Genomic DNA, 18,794 nt, shown 5'->3' on the forward strand with positions numbered 1-18,794 from the left:
GTCAGACCTTACAACCCTCTTATATTACAAGACCTTTAAGGACTTTCAGAGAACATTTACTCAATATTATCCTTTTGCAAATGAGAAAACAAAGATTCAGAAAGATGGAGTGACAACAGTGAAGGCACACTTTATCTGGCTTTCAGGTCAAACAGGCACAGGAGTTCAAATCCTTGTTACCAAATCATACTTTTTCCACCTCTAATGTCACTGGGATTGCGGGGTTTTCCCAAAGGTCAATAGTAACAGATGATGGTCTAATTGCAACTCCTGCTTCCAATATTGTGTCCATGTATCAATAGGAAAGCTTATCATCTATCAGTCAAGATGACACCTGCCACCATACCACTGAAATTGCTTACTTGCCAGCATCACAGAACTGTCCTAAGGGCAAGGCATGTCTCTTGTCCTTCCACTAATTTCATACACATCACCTTTGCCCCCTTGCTACCTTGGCTGCCTAGTTGGGACCACAATTACCCCTCATGCTAACGCTTAAGGACACTACGAGCATTTCTTCTGCTATATGTAAAGGCTTTTGGGGCCTAAGAGTCATAAAAAGGATGAGCATTCATTCATCCATTCATTTACCAATTCAACAAACGCTGAGCACCTACCATGCGATAAGGTATATGCTGAGTCATTAAATGTAATCACAGATGGGAATCTTCAGCCCAGAAATAAGCAAGCAAATACACTAGTAAACACATAGGTTGTGGGGGAAAAAAAAAAACAATGAAAGAAGTCACATAGGCCAAAATTATAAGGCAGGCCTAACTGGGCTCAGCAGCCCACGCAGGACAGAGCTACTTTGAGGAGGTGACCTCTGAGCAGGTGTCAGCAAAATACCCAAGCTCCCCATAAGAATGTGACAGAGATTAGTATAATTCCGTCCCTGGCACCAATTCTAGGTTCGCATCCTGTTTCAAATCTCACTTAACATTTTTTAGCTATGAAAATATATATTCATTGCGGAATACTTACAACCTCACAAAAGATAAAATTTCTTTTATTGCTCACTAATACATTTACTTCAAGATATCTATGTGTAGGTAGATATACAGATACAGATAGATAACAGTTAGAAAAGGCAAGCTTTGTGTACGGCCATACCACCCTGAACGCGCCTGATCTCAGAAAAGGCAAGCTTCTATTACTGAAAAAAATATGTGAACAGAGAAAGAAAATTTCAAAACACAAAAATATCATAAAAATTATGGGTTTTTCTTCATCCTAACCAATAACACCCTCAGTCATATTCCATATGTAATGGTTTCTTGTGTGGTTTTATGAAATATATATCCTACATAAAGTGGTATCATTCTATAAGCCCTGTTCTGCTCCCTGCTTTTTCATATAACCATATATCATGCAGAAGCAAACAATCTTTATTCTTTTTAAGTAAGTATTAATGCCTCATTTTACATAGCAGAGAACAAATTATAAATTAATATTACATTCTGTTTTCTCACCTAATATTACATCATTAAAATTCTTACTTCATTAAAAGTTACTTGTGAAAAAAAAACACATTTTAATGACTACAAAACGTCCACTAGATGAGTAAACCCTAATTTACTTTAACATTACCTAATTGTGAATATTTTTGAATGTTTCAAAAAACCCTATTAATGGCTTCAGTGCATACTATAATAAAGTCTTTGCTGGGTTTCTGTAATACAGAATCTTAAATTCATTTTTATATAAATTTATTGGGGCCTCTTCCAAACCCAGGATTTTCTTTACTGCAATAAGACTGATACAATGTGAATTTTTTTTTAAATGTTCACTCTGTTGCATACAATGCTCTCTGAAAGGCTCTGCCTGTAAATGGTCTAAATCAGCTTTGTTCTTGTCAGGCAGCAAGAAAAATGCTTACTGTTATTGTTGTTTTTGTAGGAATGCTTTATTCTGCAATATAACTATCTTTGACTCTAGGCCTGAATCTCCTTCCAGAAAGGAAAACAATGCCCTCGGTATGATCTAAGAAAAGAAGCAGAAACCCATACTGGCAATCAAATGTCACTTTTCCTACCACGGTAGGAAACACATCCTTTAGAAACTTCCCTAAGACCACTGATGAAAGATTGAGGATAATTTGGGTGCCCATCTATAACCTCCCATAGTCTGTATCTGTATACACGCTTTCACATAATTTATATATTTATACCCATGACACATGAGTGCAGGGTCTGCACCAAGAAGGCCACCTCTTCCAATACAATTGAATTTCCCTGTGGTTCTAATTTCTTCATCCTTAAAATCAAGGTAATAATGGAACCTACTTCACAGGTTTAATGTGGGAGAATTTCATGAGATAATTTTATGAAATTCATAAACTGAATGAATTCAGAACTGTATCTGGAACTTCATAATCAATGAATGTTGGTCATGATCATTCATAAGAGATGAGAAAGAGTTGCACACTTTTTTAAACTTATTCTGTTTCAACAGCATGACATAGAAACCCAAAAGAACACAAACATTTTTAAAAACCAACTGGCAACATCTTATTTGATCATGAAACTGAGGAGGGATAACATAGTTGGGACAAAGGAGTGATTTGTTGAACTGCTAAGACCAAAGACTAAAGCAAACTACATGGTTTTCTCTACATCCATCACATGGACTCATGATGGAGCAACTGTTAGTTACTCCCAATCCTATTTCTTACACTGCTAGGAAGGAATAGGGGTATAAATTTACCAAAGGGCATTCCAGGCAAGGGGAATCATATTAGCTAAGCAGGAAAGCATAGAAGCATAGTATGTTTTCTTAGCACAAAAGACTCATTTAATATATTGGAACCATTCACATTGTTAAAGTCAGAACCTAGCAGATGATGATAATGATCCTATAAGGATTAGATTTTGGGGAGAATAAGCTGGATCTCTAAAAACACATAGAAGTGACTACGCTGATGGCACTCAAGTGTTTCTACTTTAAATATAATTATAGGAAGTCAAGTGGAGAATTACCAAAAAATTAAAGGTAAATGCAGGTTATATAAAGGTTATTAAGAATCTAGATGGGAAGTTATGAGAATTTGAGTTAGGGTGATGAAAAAGTAAAAAAAGATGAAACAACATTGAGAAACATTTCTGAGACAAGAGTATGGAGTCTTAGTGACTACTTAATGGCCTAAGTGAGACATAGAGAAGAGTTAATATTGTTTTGAAGCATCGAGTCAAAGTTGAGCAATTAGAACTCAGCATAGGAAACCTTCTATGCAGCTGGCAATTTGGAGCATGGCATGTTCTGGTAGTAGCTGAAAAGCAGTGGCATCCTTAAGAACCTAAATCATTAGGCTCCCATGAAATGCTTCAAATGGAGAGGAAGTTGTAGAAACAAGAGTTGGAACATGTACCACAGATACACATGACTTTCTCCAAGTGACAATCTTGTCAGTAAAAACCTCCCTGTATTGCCTTTCAACGCAATGACATCCCATTTCCTCCATGTTGCCTTTCTCAGCCTTCTCTCAAGAATGATATACCTTTACTCTGTATCTCTGTAGTGTCCACAGAACATACAACCATGGATGCAATAACTGCATTCTCATCTAGGCCATGAACAATTCATTGGAAAGGAATGTGTCTTATTTGTTCCTTCATATTCAGATTTCATACAATGTCAAACACACAGTCAAGCTGCGATCAGATTCCTGTGATGTGTAATCCTTTATTGCCTAATATCCAAAGACAATCACAGACACGTTCATTAGCCCCTCGTAGATAGTTGTAATGTTAATGTTCCTTGACCTGTTGAAATAAATAGGAAGAGATGTATGGTCTGACAAATTTTAATCAAGATAGGCATCTGCCACCTTCTAAATACACTATACATTCATCTGCCTTTTCTCATTTTTCTCCCACAATCATGTTGCTATTTTTTTTTTGTTTCTAGAGTCTCAGAAGAAAACCTTCTTTGAATCCATCCTTTACCGATATCAAGAAAAACAGTAACAAAGAAACTGAAGACAAAACTTCAGTGAAAAGCTGAACACAGTAATATATGTTTTCTGTTTAATTGTTTTTATTTATAAACCTGCTAGAGATCTCAATGGATTGGAAAGAGTATGCCACGATTTCCAAGATTTAATTTGGATTTTACAAGCAGTGTGAGTAAATGAGGCATTCATTTCAAAGTAATTTCTCAGCTGGTATTATTGTCCTCGGTGCACTGACAAGGCAAGCAAGACACAGACACAGAATAGAGAAGCACAGGCCAAAATTAATTCCGAATGTGTAGAGGATAGGAAACGGCATAGAATTCTTGATTCTGAACACTGGACCAGTGAGTCTTAATCTTCAGGGGCAGCAAAATCACCTGCCATGCCAGTTTTGAATGCAGGTTTGTGAGCTGCAACCCACAACTGATACATCAGAGTCTCGGTGACGATGGGGGCAGAGACTATCACAGAATTCATCTTTTCAGGCTGCCCAGGCATTTCTAATGCAAAACTTAATTTGAGTGCCCTGATCCAATGATTCAGAGGCCAGAAGCCACACATGGGGAAACACAACACAAGACACTGGAAGGGGTCATGCTATGCTCAACTTAACCAGAACATTGTTTGTGAACATGACAAGGAAGTCTTAAAGCAGGCATCACAGGAAGCCCCTCCCAGCATTAGCTGTACCCTACATGCCACCTTTCTGCCCCAGGCAGTCCTGGCAAGCAACAACACACTCACACACATCCCCACTCCCCAACACCATCTCACAAGCCTGGAAACTGTCCCTCCTGTCCTGCTTCTAAAAGACTGTGATGGGACAGCTCCCTATCCCCAACCCTTCCTGCTAGTAGGGTTTTTTTTTTTTCTGTCTGTTCTCTGTACAATTAATTAGCTAATAATTTTTGCTTCTGATCCATTCCTCATTAAAAAGCTGAATCCCCGAGTTGGAGCTGTCGGAACAAAGGTGGGAGAATTTATGTCTTAATTTTGGTTCATTATGGCAGGAAGCCTCTTGCTCCCATCATTCTCTCTCCCCGGCCCCTCCCTGCCTGCTCTGACGGCTCTGTGACCCTAAATGCCTCTCGCTTGCAGCCACCATGGAGACACTGTCTCTGCCCTTTATCTTCCGTCGCCTCATTAAGAGAAATGAACCTGAGTCTGAGAAAGACGACACAGGGGAAATAAAAATGTAATCCCTTGGTGCCACCTATAATGAATTGTTATGAAAACCATGAAAATATCTGTCTGCGGATATTGTTCTTTGATTTGAAGTCAGTGTTGTAAGCGGTAATTTTTGTCATTAAAGCTGTTAATCTGCTCAGCGCTCCTCATAAGTTTTTATGAAGAAAAACAGCCCTGCTGCCTTCCCACTCATTGCAGAGTACTTTGGAGGCCAACACACACGCACAGCACTGTGGAATAATTAGCTTTAATTATGGTTGATACTGCGGTCTCTTGAAAGTGGAGGGACTTCACACTACTAGGTCGGGCATGGGGCCCTGGCTCAGCCTTTGAGATCCTTGAGGAGAGAAGCCTACAGCTCTGAATCAGGGCTCCTGACCCACAAACAACCAGCATCCCAACGAGCGAAGGTGCATTCTGAGCATCACACACACACCCAAGTATGGTTGTGCACACTCAGGCACACAACATACCTTACAACATACAGGTGCATTCAAACAATTTCTCTTCCCTCATCCCCAATCACAATGCCCAAGAGCAATCACCACAAACTCTCAGGATTCAGGATTCACTTGTACACTAAATCAAAACAAACGTATGACAAGTCATATAACAACCAAGAAATGCATCCCCCCAAACTCCAGCATACATAACCAGCTATGTCATCTGTATACCATCAATATAAAATTTGGCTTGGCTATATCACATATAACCTCATTTCTTCATCCACAACTCAAACCAACAACAATACAGACACCCAATTATGGCATATGTGCGAACCCCTACAGACACAATACAACTATTGACACAGACACTTGTGCATTTGGTCAAATCAATCACCCTAATATGCAAAAAGGCTTACTAAGAAATTCTGGAAAAATTTCCACAAGAAACTAATTATATTGTCAAAAACCAGCATAAGACAGAAAATAACTAGCAGTTCATTTAGCCTTTATGCATGCACCAACCATGGATTAAGTGTCAAGCACAGAGGTAGACATTAAAGGACCATCACAGATAAATAAGACATGGCCCTTGCACTGAAGAGTTTTTGGTGGACAGAGATTGCACTTGGACTTGGCCCATCTATTGAGAATGCATCTACAGAGGGTTTTAGCTGTGAGCTGCTCCAAGGTTGTATTTGCTGTACATAGGAGCACAGTCCAATGTTATTCTCTGTACATGTGGTCAAGCCCAAGGATTAATCTCCATTTGGATGTAAAATCCTGGTCATTTCAGTCAATGCAAGGAAACTTTGAGCAGCCAGTGCTCCCCACATTGGGGGAGGCTCTTTGAGAGTCTATGTTATAGGACACTTTCTTCTTCCACACACTCCTTTGTTCCTCTATCTTCCATAGATGTAACCCCAATAATTATTCCCTGAAAAACATCCTAGGCTACAATCTTGCTCTGAGTCTGGTGCCCAAAGAAAGCCACCTGTGACAGAGCTAAATTCAATATCATTTATGTTATATACAAAGTAAAAGTATCAGAGAGTAGTTGGCTGAAATGTAATAGTAACAAAGATTTCCTGAGGTGGTGAGATTTGAACTGAGTCTGCAGTGATGATGAGCATTAGATAATTGAAGAAAAATAGGTCCTTTCAGGGAGGATTAATTTTGACCAAAGGCAAACAGCCATGGGTAACAGTATCTTCAGGGGAAATTTAACAGTTACTATGGATTACTAAGATCTAAGAATGAAGCCAGGTTGTGGATGGAGTTCAAATATTTATTAAAGGCTGCAGGGGCAGGACATTTGGTGTAGTGCTTATGAAACTACTTAGGACACCCAGATATCTATATAAGAGCACCTAGTGTCAAGTCCAGGATCTTTTTCCAATCCAAGCTTCCTGCTCATGTTCACCTTGAGAGGCAATACAAGTGTGTGTGTTCCTGCCATCCAGGTAACCCTAGAATGAAATCCTCGCTTCCAGACTCATATTGAGTGTGTTACTCACTCCCAGCTACAACCCGGCCCAACTCTATTACAGGCATTTCAAGAGTAAACAAAGAGGAGCCCAGTGCAGTAACCTAGTGACTAAAATCCTCGCCTTGCCTGTGCCAGGATCCCATATGGGTACCAGTTCATGTTCTGGCTGCTCTACTTCCCATGCAACTTCCTGTTGTGGCCTGGGAAAACAGTGGATGATGGCCCAAAGCCTTGGGACCTGGCACCCATGCAAGAGATCTGGAAGAGGATCCTGGTTCCTGGCTTCAGATCAGCTCAGCCCCAGTCATTGTGGCCACTTGGGGAGTAAACGAACGTATGGAAGATCTTTCTCTCGGTCTTTCCTTCTCTCTATAAAATCTGCCTTTCCAACAAAAGCAAATAGATACATCTTTTTTAAAAATAGTGAAAACATGGAAACCACCTAGATGCCCATCAATTGAGGAGTGGGTAAAGAAACTGTGGTACATCTACTCTAAGGAGTATTATCCAGCCATTAAAAAGAATGAAAGTCTACCATTTGCAAGCAAATGGACCTCACTACAGACCATTATCTCAATGGAATAAGTCAATTCCAAAAGGACAAACATCATATATTCTCTCTGATATAAGGCAGATTTCATGCAAGCATACAAGATCAAAAGATATCTAGGTAAACATAAATGTAGATATATTCATCTAGAGGAACTATATAATGGAGACTAATATACTGGGAAGTGAAGATACATTGTACTATGCATCTCTTATCCCAAATAAAAAATGTACTATTATGAAGCTGTTAAACATTGAGATCTCAATGTCATCTCAATGACAATGAAATGCCTGGCTTTCTAACATTGTCTATTATCTACAGTGTCACGAAGCATTTAAACAGCAGAATGATGGACTTGTGACTATTGTTGAAGGACTATACTATTGTAATAAAATAGGGGAAATCACTGGTTGAGGGAGGGAAATTACGGAGGGCTGAAGGGAAAATTCCTGAGCCTATGGAACCATATCATGAAAAAAAATTTTTTTTAACAAAGAAAAGAAATTGAAAGAATATATTCTGAAATACAACGGTTTAAGCTAGAGTTGTAGCATCAGTCCAATGGACTTTCATACTCTGCTTAAGTCCTCAGGAGGTGCTGTCATGATGAGTCTCCTGGTCACTGAACATTGGAAGCAGGACTTGGAGTTCTCTGCCACTTCTGGAGTTTGGCAACTTCCACCCCGGAGCATTATGCTCCCTATTTCCAGTGTCTTTGCATGGATAAAGCATTTGTTTCCAGCATATTGAATTTAGAGACATTTGAAGTTCTTGCTTTGTTACATTTCAACAGTCCTCAAAAATATATAGCTTTGGTTCTGCTTTGAACTAGGTTCCTAGGGAGCCATAAAAAGAGAAAAGGGTTTGCTGGGTTTTTTTTTTTTTTTTGATTCATCACTCAATTAAAAATAACATTTGGGTTTGGTTTCGGAGTTTAAAAATTAGTATTCATTTTTTTTAGCGATTCATTTCATCAATGCAGTTCAAGTTCTTGTACTTGGCTTAAACCAGGAGAATCAACATAACAAGGCATTGTGGTTGCTTTGCATTCATCCAAACTTCCCAAATCCCTCATCAGTCTGGTTTTATGGATTCAGGGAGAATGAGAAGGTGGCGCTAGTCTGAATATAAGAGAACAATGATTTCTACTAGAGATCTGAAGAAATCAAATGATGAATTCTTATTATCTATGAAATCAAATGAAATCTTAGTATTTTTTTAATGTACATATCAGAATCAAAGGGAAAATATGCATAATGACGGAACACTACAGATGGCCTTATTAAAACCAAGATGTCACTGCAATCTTTGAAATGTGTAGTCAAAGTCCTACCTGATGGAGTATGACAAGAAAAATCAATGTTTAACAAAAACTGTAAAGAAAAAGACAAAATGGTTGCCAATCAGTTACAATTTCCCCCTGGAAAATCATCTGAAAAACTGAACTAACAAGGAAAGTCAATGTTGATTTAGATACAAGATAAACATAACAAATTTAAGTCTTCCTGTACAACAAAAATCAATACATTAAAGCCATTAAAATAACATATTAAAGACCCCCTTTATGATATAAATTAAAATATAAAATTTTCAAAAATAATTTAACAAACACAATGAAGACTTTTTAAATCTTTAAAATAAAACTAGACATGATGGAGAAACATCAAGCGATCTTCTCTTTAAACCCATTACAACATAAATGGCTTGTGGATCTTCCTTTTGTCATTAATTTATATACCTGATAAATTCTGTACCTGAAAATATTCTTTTGATTCATTTACAGCTAACCCTTTCCAGCCCTGGGTCATGGAAATCAATATAATGGAGCTTTAATGCTTAGTTTACCAGAAGCCAATCAAAGGATATTGTTCTGAAATTGCTGCAGTTCTGACAAACAACATAGCCACCTAGCTATTCAATTGACCTAATTTGGGAAAACTTAAAATAGATGCCATAGAATGGAAGTTTATGAATGCATATAATAATAACGATTCATTATTTGTCAAATGAATAATGCCTACAATACATCTAAGATTATCACATTTTTATTATAACAAGCTTTTATATAGGATGTAGCACCACAGGCAACAGCTTTACGCACTTAACTATAGTGCCAGCCCAAATCACTCAGTAACATTGTCTTGTTTTCTATGTATTTTTATAACCTATATTTATAAAAAAATCAATCTTCTATAATTTAAAAGTTAACTAATTTCAAAAATATCAAGTAAAAGATGGTGTTTGGATGTTTACAAAAATGTGACAATGAAAGTATTAATGGATCATGTCCACAGTAAAAGAAAGAAGGAAGGGAGAGAAAAAAGAGAGAGAGAGAGAGAGAAAGAAGAAGAAAGAAAGAACCATAAGGATTGTATACATATAGAATAATGCACTAAGGAATTTATCAATTCAAAGTAAAAGTTGAAGATCCATAATACGAGTGTATTACTCAGCTTTTTATTACCATAACAATATATCTAAGATAATCAACTCAGGAAGGAAAGATGAATATTTTGGCTTATGGTTCTAGAGGTGCAAGTCAAAACTCAGGTTGCCCTACTGGTTTACTCTCTAATGATGGCAGCTATGGTGGTGCATGGAGCACAGGCAAGGAAAAAAAAATCACATTTAAGGCAAGAAGCAGGCAGAAACAAGTGGACTCAAGTCGTGCTCCTGTAACAACACTCATAGGAGAATTGTGTTACGGAAAAACATCTTCAAGGACAAAAGCAGCTCCCACTGAATGCAACTCCTGAACATAACTGGATTAAGTTTCTATCCTGCTACTGCCATTGACTGAACACTTTGGTATTTAAACATCTGCCAGGTTCAGGTGCCAGATTTTGTTCAAACCATATGATGGAGTAACAGAATGTTGAGATGAAATGAAAATGAAGGCCAAATCGGCTTATCCAGAGGAGAAAGGGTTGTCCCTTCATTGAATTAATCTCTATATCTAGAGAAAGAATTAATTTGCTTTGTTATCTGCTTCCTAAAACTTCCATAGTGGTAGTTCAAGGGTCACAAATGTCTAGAATCAAGCAATCTAGAAGGGTTTGTGCTAAACAACGCATGATTTTCCAATGAAGCAGAGGTTCAAGGCAATTTATAATCATGACCCTTGGGAGGCAGCCTCAAATACTAGAACAGGCACATAATCAGAGGCAACCACTAAATGTGGAGTCTTAACCCCATGATTCCATGAGCTTCAGCAAACAAATTCTGTCTTCTGGCCTAAGATTGTCTGTAGGTAAAGACATAGGCAGATACTTTGTAATGTTTTACAAGTCAGGAGAGTCTAAAATGCATGACACATCCACCTGCATGACTGATTTTATTTGCAGGATTCTCAGCCTGAAATTTTTCAACTTGCCAGCCTTTCCAGACAAGCAGATGAAAAGTCACTTCTATTTACTCAGATCAGATGTATAATACACGGGCAGATCATTGGTGATCACCATTTATACACCAGTGGCCTTTTTTGAGAGCAGCATTGTCTTTTGTGTTCATAATATAATTAGCAATATGATGAAATCAAATAAACTTGCTTCGTTTACCAGTTACCACATCACATCATGTACTTCTTTCTCCCTGAACTTGCTGCAGGTCCTACTCCTGCTTTGAAAGTTCTTGTTCCATGGGATGTATTTATATAGTTACTTCTAAGTAATATGATATGAGAATGTCATAGAGTCACAATTCAATCTTTTATATGCTCTTCTGCATTTTTTGTTGTTGTTATAAGTTTAACATTCTGCTATTTAAGTGCATCACAGCATTACAGGTATAGATAAAGGCAGAAAATCTACCATCATATTAAGGTATATTTACCAGTTTCATTGGGAGTCCTCCTTTTATTCATGGGTGGAGATGCATACTGCAATGTATCTTCACTTTGCAGTATGCTAATCTCCATTATATGGTTCACCTATGAGAATGTATGTGATTGATTTAAAAAAAATAATGATGAAAGTTTAAATGGTTTACATTTTAAGAAACTTGAAATGGAAATAACATGGACACAAAGTAAACAACCAGCTAAAACACAAAACAAGGAAAAACTGAATTCATATTATATCAGCTGCTACCACACCAGCCACCTCAGTTTTGACTTCTCTAAAACCCAGGGAATGGGAGTGTTGAACAACATTAATAAAAACCATGGATCCAGGCATAACCACTCTGCAGGATTGAAGGTCAAGGATTCTAAGACCTTCCACCAAAGAATGTGAATAAATTACCTAACTGTATACAACTGTAGCATCCCGAGTCTCCTGAGTTTCATCAAAGCACAGCAAACCCTAACATCAATGTTCAAAATATACCACTAGTAAGATCCTTTATCTTACCTGCCTTTTTATTAAAAATATGTCAAAAAGATTTTCATGACCAAAAACATCTTTCCCACATGCCTGATTGATATGGTTCTCTAATATTTCACTATTAGGAATTCTTTTGATCAGGCATTGTTACCTTTAGTACTGTAAGAAGCCTTTGGAGATTCTGTACACTGAGTTTTTATTTTTCATTTATTTCACTTTGACTGCAAATATTTACTAAGGATATATTATATTCCAGGTTACAGGATAAGTAAAACAATTCTTTTTGAAATCAATCTGGTATGTAGGAAAGAATGGGCAAAGAAATGAACAGTTAATGCATAAACAAATTAATTACTACTATAATTTGTTAATGATGAGTGTTCCCAAACAAACAAACCAAACAAAGTCATGGGAGAGAATGACTAAGGGAGAGAAAAATGTCATATAGGCTACTGAAGGAGTCTTCCTATAGACTTAATGTGGAAATAAGCCAGCCATAAGGAAATGTGAGAGGAAAGAGCAGGTTGCTCAGAAAAGCATTCACCAAGTCTGCACGGCACATCCTCAGATGAAGGCAGTTTCTAAACACAGAAAAAGAACAAAGCTCTGGATAGAAGATAGAGGGGAAAGAGAAAAGAGGGAAGGGAAAAGGAGACAGAAAATCAGTAAGGTCTCACAAATAGGGAAAACTAGTTTTGCTTTTTTAAAAAAAAATTGATATTAAGAGAACACATTTCATGTATTTCATAGGTACAATTTTAAGAAGATAACTATACTTGCCGCCCTGTGTCCTTTTCTCAGTTTCTCTCCTTCCTCCCCCTTTTTTTAATACTTTAAGTCTACTCTACAGTCACAGGATTAATGCACTATTAACCTTAATATTCCATAAGTGTGGGTGGGAAACAGTAATGAGAGGTCTGACTGGACTTGGGCTGTGTCTTAGGCTGCTTAGAATCCTCTCAGATGCAACAAATATATTTCTGAGTCAAGCTGGCTCAAACGATAAAGAATTTTACTGATTCCTCCAAACAGAAAGTTCTAGGCGGTGTGGGTTTGGGACTTAGCATCAGGGCTCCAGGTCTGTTTTCCATCGATTCTGAGCTGTGTCCTCAATAGAGATAGGGGTGGAAATAAAGATCAATCGGGGTACAAATGACACAAAGATGCAGACATAATCCAGGTATTGAATTTATATACCTAGTATTTGCAGCCTTTCGTGTCTTCCTTGTCCACCACCCTTCACTCCCCTAAGAAGTTCTGTCTTTGCTCACTTTCTCTTCTTTCTAGGTCTTTGCAACAGGCTGTACTATTGCCAAACTAGTTCTTTAGACTTCTGTGATAAAGAACCAGAAGCACAGATGGACAGAGGGCATTTAGCAGAAAGCTAACGTTGAAGTGTTTCTGAGATTATGGTTGTATTGTGGAAGAGAGAATGTCAGCAGCAGGTGTTGTGCAGAGGGTCAAGCTGCCCCTTGAGAGGCCCACATTCCACACTGGAGTGCAGCTTCACATTCCGGCTACTCCATATCTGATGCAGGTTCCTACAACTGTACTTGGAAAGCAGCAGACGATGACCCAAACACTCGGACCCTGTCACCCACATGGAAGACCTGGATGGAGCTCATGACTTCCACCTGATCCATCCCCGCTGTTGTAACTGGGGAATGAACCAGCAGATGTAAGATCTCTGCCCCTGTGTCTTTCCCTCTTTGTGAGTCATTCTACCAACTACATAAATAGATTCATAAATAAGATAGATATAGACAGAACTTTACCCAAAAAAATGGGAAAAACATAATGTACAAGAGTGCTTGATGGATAGATGTAAGGGATATTTTAAAAATAATTTTGTGGCACCAGTATACCCTTCTTAATATTTGGGAAGCACTAGTTTCTTCAGAATGGTACTAGGGAAACTGGAAATCTATAAGAATGGAATTGAACCGTTATTTTACACCATACACACACAAACACACAAACAAATGCGCACGCACACACACACACACGCCCTCAAGTTAGATTAAAGACTTAAAAATAAGTCCTGGAACCATAAAACTCCTGGAAGAAAACAAAGGTGAAAATGTCATTGACGGGCCCAGTGCAGTAGCATAGCAGTTAAGGTCTTCGTCTTGAATGCGCCAGGATCCCAAATAGGCACTGGTTCTAATCCTGGCGGCCCCATTTCCCATCCAGCCCCCTGCCTTTGGGAACGCAGTTGAGGATGGCCCAAAGCTTTCCCCGGAGGAGGCTCCTGGCTTTGAATTGGCTCAGCTCCAACCATTGCGGCTGCTCAGGGAGTAAACCATCAAACAGAAGATCTTCCTTTCTGTCTCTCCTCTCTGTATATCAAAATATATAAATCTTAAAAAAAAAAAAAGAAAATGTCATTGACACTAAACCTGGCAATAATCTTTGGAATATGATACCAGAAACACAGAGAACAAAGAAAAATAAAAGAATGGAGCTACATCGAATTTTTAAAAATAGCTTTTGGAAAGCAAAAGAAACAAGTAATAAAATTAAAAAGTAATTTACAGAAAAAAATTTGCAAACTATATATTATCAGATAAGATGTTGATAGCCAAAATATACAAGGAAATCATGAAACATTACAGCAGAAACAAATCCAATCTAAAAATAAGAACTTGAATTTTCCCAAAGAGAACATAAAAATAGCCAACAGATGTATGAGGAGATATTCGACATCAGCAGCAATTACTGAAATGCAAATCAAGGCTTCACATGAAAACCTTGCATTCACATAGGAGACCCAGAAGAGGCTCTTGGCTCCTAGCTTCAAATTGGCTCAGCTCCAGCAGTTGGAGCCACTCAGGGAGTGTGTCAACGAACAGATGATCTTCCTTTCTGTTATCTAACTTTTCAACAACAATCTTTAAAAGTTTTTTTGTACAGAATATAAATGTTGGTAAAAGTTTGGAAAAGGAAATTCATTACATTGTTGATAGGAGTGTTAACTGGTACTGCCATTATAGAAAATGGTATGGAGAGTTTCATTATAGAAAATAATACAGAGACCCCTAGAAAACTAAAAATAGGCATATCAATTAATCCAACAATCCCGCTCCTGAGTATATAAAGGAAACAAAGTAAAGATTTCAAAAAGATAACAACTTGCACTTTCATGTTCATTGAAGCATCATCCACAATAGCCAAGATGTGAAAACAACATAAATGTTTACCACCAGATGAACATACAAAGAAAATGCAGTACATACAATGGAATATTATTTGGTCATAGAGAAAAACAAAATCCTGTTACTCATGACAACTTGGATGAACCTAGAGGATATCACCTTAAAGTGAGAGAGGATGAACAAACCGAGACAAATGCGGTGTGCTGTCACTTCTACATGGAACTTAAAACAGAAGGTAGCATGGTGATGCCTACTGGTTTGGCTAAGTGGAAAAATGAGGGTGCAATGGTACCTATTTAAACTCTGGGAAGTTACTGTATACCACAGTATCCATGGCTAAAAATATCATACTGCTTAACAATTACCAAGGTAGATTTTACATTTCTTTCTTACAACACAGAGAAAATAAAGGAGGAGGAGGAAGAAAAGAGCAAGGGAGAGGTGAACACTGGTATGAAGAGGGGATGGCTAAAGGTTATGGCTTCAATGCCAGTGACGGTTTCACAGACGCACATTTACATCCCAGCTTTACATGTTAACAATGTGTTAACCAAATTGCATAAATATGGATAGATTTTAAAAATAGAACTGGATTTGATATTTTAAAAAATGGGCAATTAAAATCAGGATTGTGAGTCGCTTTGAATTGCTGCTTTTGTTTTTCACCCTTTTTTTTTTTTTAATTACAACACTATGAGACTAGCTACATGGATCCTGGCTTCAGCAGAATTACATACACACCCACAAACACACACACACACACACACACATACAGTATAAGTTCAACAACCTTGTTTCTCACCCCCCGCAGGGACAAGTTTGTCATGATTTGTTCCAATTCTAACCTTGTCTACCCGTGTCAGAAGGAAAGGGGTTGGAATTCTGGCAAGATATTTTTTAAAGGTCCTGGACCGCTGGCTTACTCTACAGTTCAAACCATGACCTCTGGACTATAAGTCAACACTACTAACCACAGTTTGGTTGTAGTGGAAAGTTCTTGGATTTATGAACAGGAGACATGATTTGAACTTGCCATTTCTGCATCTCACTAGCTGAGTGGGCTTTAGCATGTTCCACACTGTCCCTTTAACATCTATAAAAAGGGCATGACACTCACAGCGCCTATTTTACTGAGTTAGTACAAAACTATGAGGTCCTTGTATTTACGAGCAGACATATACAGAATATTAGTATTCACCTGGGTCTCCTAAGACATAGTTCACGGGTGACAAACACACAGTTCTAATGTTACAACTCACTACCCACAGAAAACAAAACTAATAGATAATAGTAGTTTGTTCCTCTAAAACTGGAGTTTAAGAGCACTACATAATATTTCTTTTATTTGAGCAAACAAATGAATGAACCTAATACTCTAGGCAATGAACTGAACTGATTAGAGTAAGTTCCTGAGGCGAAGCACAATTGCTGTCTCTGGTCCTAACATTTACTCCATTCTTATCACAGGGCAGTGTCAGCTGCTTGTCCATGCCTTCCAGCTCAAGCATCCACCATCTGTTTTCATAATTAGTTTTATTGGAATACAGCCACATCTCTATAACTGATATACATTCATATGGCTAAATTTAGCAGTTTTAACAGAAACAATACAACTTACAAAGCATAACACATGTATTTTTTCACTCTTTCAGTCTTCCAACCTGTGCCATAGACCATGACTTCTCTAAAGACAGATGCTGTATGATTCATTTCCTTGCCTGCCCCGCCAGCACCTAGCAAACAGGTGCTTGGGGCCCAGCGCAGTAGCCTAGAGGCTATAAAGACCTCACCTTGAACGTAACAGGATCCCATATGAATACCAGTTCTAATCCCAGCAGCTCTGCTTCCCATCCAGCTCCCTGTTTATGGCCTGGGAAAGCAGTTGAGGACAGTCCAAACCCTTGGGACCCCACACCCACACCAGAGACCCAGAAGAGGCTCTGGATTCCTGGCTTTGGATCCGCACAGCTCTGGCCTTTGCAGCCACGTGGGGAGTGAATCATCAGACAGAAGATCTTCCTTTCTGTCTCTCTTCCCTGTATATCTGACTTTCCAATTAAAAAAGTAAAATAAAATTAAATTAAAACCAGGAACTTGGTAAATACAAGCTGGGAACTCCACAAAGAATATTGACTGAATTTCAAATGATGAGTTTACTGGAACCGGCCGTTCCATTGCTCCTCAGTGCACACAGGTGTCAAAAACACAAGATAACCTATCTCGTTAGAACAATCACGACGAGTAGTGGAAGACCAAAGGCAAGAATCCCCACTTGTGGTAGAAGCTTGAAACTGAAGATGACAAGATGCAAACCAAGAAGAGAAGAAAATGGAGAGAACATGCAGGAGTGAGTCCAAAGTCAAACCTGATCTCCAATCTATTTTTGCCAGAAACCAGCACTGCCAAGGAACTGTCATTTGGCTGAAAACCTTGAAGTGTGGGCTGGGGAAAACTTGTAAGACAATCACCTGGACTTTGCTAACAAAGGGAACTATCAGTAATCATCTCAGACAGAGAACATCATCAACCCTAGGATGAAACCCAGGGCTCACCATCATTAATAAGCTCCCTAAATACTTTATACGCCATTTCTTTCTAGTTAGAATACCCTCTTTTCCAAAATGAGAATTCTAAGTAAATACCCATTTCAGATGGTTTCTGGATGTCCCAGACAAAAGACGTAACAGCAAGGCATCTTTCCTGAGTATCTTAGCATTGTCTGTTAATGTTTTACTGTGTCCAAGCAATGCCAAAAGCCTGATAAATCCACTGAAAAATTCCAAAAGTTTGCTTCAGTGAAATGCCCGGTGAAAAACTGATTGATGATCCAAGAGTCTCATATAGACACGGGTCCAGAGAGACAAGGACAGAGGAGGGGTATGACCAAACAACAACATCTTATTGGAAAGTATCTTTTCCTCAAAAATAACCAAGATAAATGATTTGTGACTGTGACACAAGACAAAGAATTTCAGTTTCACAAAGTTGACTGGGAAAAAAAATGCAGCCGGTACAGTAAATCACTCTATGGGGAAAAACAAAAAGGAAACAGCTCAGAATGAGTGCTTCCAGAGATAAAAATCACCTCTCTGAGATATTTTTGTACAAATAAAATTCCTTAGAAATATTGGCAAGTAATTTATAATAGGAAAAAAGGTCATTATAAACCAAATAGGCCTCCCACATGATAGCAAAGTATATATTTAACATAGACACATAATACCTAATTCAGTCTATTCTGACTAGGTTTTTACTTGCTGTCATGGGCCAACCTTTTATAGGTTTTTCAAGGCTAAAGGTTCATGAAAGGTGTTAAGAAATAAAAATACACTCCTCCCCCATGCCTGCCCCGGGACTCATTCCCTGACTTATCAATGGCAGTCATTCATTACAGGTACGAGGATGCACAGCTATCTGCCAATATTCCCACTCAGATTCTGAAAACAGAATTGAAAAACAGTAACTATTCCTAAGAATGTTCAATGAGCTGAAAAATGAGTAAAATGGAACTTGAAAAATGAAATAGCTGAGAAAAAGTTTGATTTCTAAATCATTCCCTATCCCAAAATGTATGTCAGATAAAGATTAAAATGCAAAATATTAATTCATAAATATTCTAGAAGAAAACTGGCATAGAAATGCTATCATCAGGCCTGCCACAGTAGCCTAGAGGCAAAAGTCCTCACCTTGCATAC

The sequence above is a fragment of the Ochotona curzoniae genome, unplaced genomic scaffold (genome assembly GCF_017591425.1).
Source record: "Ochotona curzoniae isolate NIBS_2020 unplaced genomic scaffold, NIBS_Ocur_1.0 contig_1, whole genome shotgun sequence".
Taxonomy (NCBI): Eukaryota; Metazoa; Chordata; class Mammalia; order Lagomorpha; family Ochotonidae; genus Ochotona; species Ochotona curzoniae.